The sequence below is a fragment of the Silene latifolia genome, chromosome X (genome assembly GCF_048544455.1).
Source record: "Silene latifolia isolate original U9 population chromosome X, ASM4854445v1, whole genome shotgun sequence".
Classification (NCBI taxonomy): Eukaryota; Viridiplantae; Streptophyta; class Magnoliopsida; order Caryophyllales; family Caryophyllaceae; genus Silene; species Silene latifolia.
The window spans coordinates 123,407,571-123,411,599 of NC_133537.1; the positions used below are offsets into that span (position 1 = coordinate 123,407,571).

At 37.4% G+C, this 4,029-nt stretch overlaps 1 non-coding gene across 1 annotated transcript; it reads left to right on the forward strand.

The window, feature by feature from the left end:
- The first annotated feature begins 1,623 nt into the window (after window positions 1-1,623).
- LOC141625088 (small nucleolar RNA R71) lies at window positions 1,624-1,729 on the forward strand. The gene has a single exon (XR_012534885.1). It is a non-coding gene; the product is annotated as a small nucleolar RNA R71 (small nucleolar RNA).
- The last annotated feature ends 2,300 nt before the right edge of the window (window positions 1,730-4,029 follow it).

The window sequence follows — 4,029 nt, forward strand, 5'->3', positions numbered from 1 at the left end:
ATTATTTGGGTTATTATTGGGAGATTGACAACCTCTCAATCAAGCATCAAGTACTTCTTTTATTCTTTGTTTTATTATTGGAATCATTAGTAGGTATAATTCTCTTAATCCCTCTTTAATTATTGTTAATCACTTTTATTTATTCATCATGTTTTACTTTGTTGGTATGATTGACAACCTTGCTAGCATGTTCAACATGATAATGAGTGAGTAGTTTCCTTAGCTAGGGTTAATGGGTAATTAGGGGAAACCAACATGGGGGATGATTCATGCTTAAATTAATATGCTTTCATAGTTTCTTTGCTTGCTTGTTGTGATCTCAACTTATTCACATGTTATGTTTGATGAAATACGAGCCTATGAATCCTTGCATTTTTTACCCATCACCTATCTTTTCAATGAGACTTGTAAGACATAAACCAACTCGAGTCTCATTAGACCATGCATGTTGTTGAGTAGGGAAGACTAAGTCGACTTGTAGGTGTTGTACAATCTAATCGATTCGGCTCCGGGACCCAAACTTTCCTAGGATTGTAAGATATAAACAAACTCGATCCATCACAACAATAATTGCTTGCTTATAACTTGAGAATATGTTTGTATGATCAATTCCCATGAATCCCCTATGAACCCATGACACCCTAGTGCCTTTTATCAATTGTTTACATCCCTTTTAATTCATCTTGCTTGTTTACTTTCATTGCTATTTAGTTTAGTGATCTTCTACATCAAACCCCAATTGTGACACCCCTTAAGACACCACTAGTTGCAATAGAACTCTCATCTCAATTCCCGTCCCTTGGGATCCGACCTTTACTTGCCTCTTTACTAATTGTAGAGTTGTTTGTGAAGTTATAAATTGTGTTTTGGTCTAGGTGCTCCTAACGACAAGTAACCGAAAAATATAGTCCGACCAGAAGGATTTTGGGCCGCCATTTGAGTAACTTGAGTATCCAACATCTTATTATGAGCCATAATTTCGGAGATTTGAGCCGTTTGCTTTTGTTGCATCATCAAAGTTTGATGTAAGAGAGCTTTTAACTCCGACACCTCATTACTAGGAGCTTTAGGAGGAGGTTGAAGTTGTTGAAAATCTCCTTGATTTGGCTTTGATAACCTCCTTGTGGTTTATTACCACGATTAGGAGGAATAACATAAGAACTTTGCGGCGGGGCTTGAGCATAAACATTCTGACTCCTTTCAGGGAAGAAGTTAGAATATGGAGTACCTTGCCTGAAAGATTGGAAGGCATTAACTTGCTCAATGGTACTCATACACTTGGCCGCAGTGTGGCCATCTATCCCACATCTCTCGCAGGACAGTTCTTGTTGAACCATGTGAACCGTTTCTTGCTTTCCCAAAGACTGAGCAGTCTTTAATTCTGCTATTTGAGCAAGTATGGCCTCCAACTATTCCGCGACCGCTCTATCTGAACCACTTCCTCTCTTGCTTCCTCTGGGGTTACCATACTCAGCTGTGTGAGCAGCTATTTGATCGATCAACTTCCAAGCATTACCATCATTAGTGTTATCTTGGAATCTCCCATTAGCAGCAGAGTCAAGTAAGGCTCTATGATCATCATACAATCCGTTGTAAAACTAGTTGCAAAGGAACCAAATCTCAAATCCATGGCGAGGGACAGACCACACTAATCTTTGAACCGTATCCAAGCTTCATTAAAATCCTCAGTAGGACCCTGTTTAAAACTAGTAATTTGACTTCTAAGAGCATTGGTTATCTGTGGTGGAAAATACCTCTTGTAGAATGCAAGAGCTAGAGAAGTCCAATTAGTAACTGCGTCGGTATCCATGTCTAAGTCCCTTAATCATTCTGCCGCATCATCTTTCAGAGAGAAGGGAAATAAAGTCTGCTTCACTTGATCTTGAGTCACCCCAGTTGTCAAAGGAATGGAGCAACAATAAGTGACAAACTTCTCCATAAGCTTTGCTGGGTCCTCTCCAGCGTTTCCTCTAAATAAATTACTCTCCACCAAGCTTATGTGAGAAGGCTTGATCTCAAAAGTTCCCTTGTCAGTGGTAGGGAGCTTGAAGCCTTTAGGAATAGAAGCAACCATGGGTTCAGAGTGACTTGCTAATGTACGCATCTTTGGTGTTGTAGAAGTCACAGCTGCAGAAATAAGTGTATCCTATTCTAAGGATGAATCTTCTGTAAAAGTATACCGCTCGTAGTCAAGTGTACTCAAATCTTCCACCTGACTTACTTCTCTTTGAAATTTTCATCTGTAGCGAAAAGTCTTTTCTGGCTCGGGATCAAAAGGTAGGATCTCTAACCTGTCAGACCTGGGCATACACGAAAATAACAAGAAAAGATAAAACTGTCTCAAGGAACTGAAATTCCCTGAAACAAAAGACAAAAATAAACAAAAACAAACAAGAAAATTGTTACCTCCCCGGCAACGACGCCAAATTTGATAAGGTTTTTTTTTCAGTCGCTTGCCTTAGTCAAAATAAATCCTAAACTACTACTAACAAAATAACTAGCGGTAAGTCAGGGTCGAATCCACAGGGAAGCTAGTTAATTTATCTAGTTTGTTTATATCTAATTTTGTCTTAAAATAACAATTTTGGGCGTTTTGGTTTGTTTGTTTTCTATAAACTAATAACAAGTAAATTAAATGATGTATAACAATAATATTAAAGAGTCTAGGGATTCGGGTTCACTAGGTAGTCATCAAAGGGTAGGATTTAATTCATTGATTGAGCAATTTATATTGTTGAAAGTCATATGATCAGTCGATTCTAATATGTCTTTTTAGATCTAACTTAACATGCAATCGCTATCATTAAGTCGGTCTAATTCAATTATCGTGGCCTATACTAGTCTTAACCCTGTCGGTGATAATCCTAGTTTATGCGATACTGATTAATCAATTCTGATCAGTAATCAACTAATTAGAAGTAGAACAATAATTGAACAATAATAGAGAGCAATTTAACAATCAATTCATAATAACCCCTTTTCTAACAACCTAGATCCCTTTCACCCTAGATGATAAACTTAGCTACTCATGATGATAAAAATAACAACAATAATTGATGAAGACATAATCAAAGACAATAAATAAGAACAAAGAAATAATAGCATGAACTGAATTAATAATTAACGAGGAAAGACTAAGAACAATACCGTAAATAGCTAGATCCGGAAATAAGAACAATAAAAATAATCTAAACTAAGTATTTTAGAGAGTTTTTAGAGTAATTATGCTAAACCTATAGAAAATAAAGTGTAATTAACCTAGGATACGAGTTTAGGTATTTATAATAATACATAACCGACTTAAGGAATTTGCGGAAAAATATGGAAACTGGAAGGTTCCTTGATCGAGCCTATGTGCACTCGATTGAAGCACCAATTCTCAGATACCCCAACTCTCAACATTGCACACACTGGTTCTTCGATCAATCCCAGATGTACTCGATCGAGTATGTAGGTTCCTCGATCGAGCCTCACTGTACTCGATCGAGTACACAAGTTCCTGCTTCGCGCACTGAACTTCAAACGGCCGCCATTTCTTCGTTACTTGTCGGAAACAAGCAATTTTCATGGCGTTGGAAAGCTAAGAAGATAATCTTTCACTTCCAGTTGGAATCACTTGAAAATCCGTTGTAGAACTTAAGATATGGCTCTTCAAAATAGGCACTAGTAATAAGAAGTTCTTTTCTTCGTGTTGTCTTCTTTACTTCTCTTCCTTTATTCTTTTAGATTCCCATGCCATGCTCCGTGTATTCCTCCATGCCCACTCCGCGATGCCCTTTTCATTCCTTTGCTCCTCAAATACATCATTCTTGCATTAAACATCAAAAGGCGGAAGTATCAACGTTCTAACAGAAAAGGCATGTAAATGATATAAACTAGCACGAAAACCATATCAAAAGTAATTAAGGGGAGGCATAAATATGTATATAATTATGACTCATCAAGATGCGTGCCAATGTCTCTTAATGCTTGCCCTTCCTCCCACATATGTCAGTATAATCCACTATTTTTTGAACTTATAAGGGGACA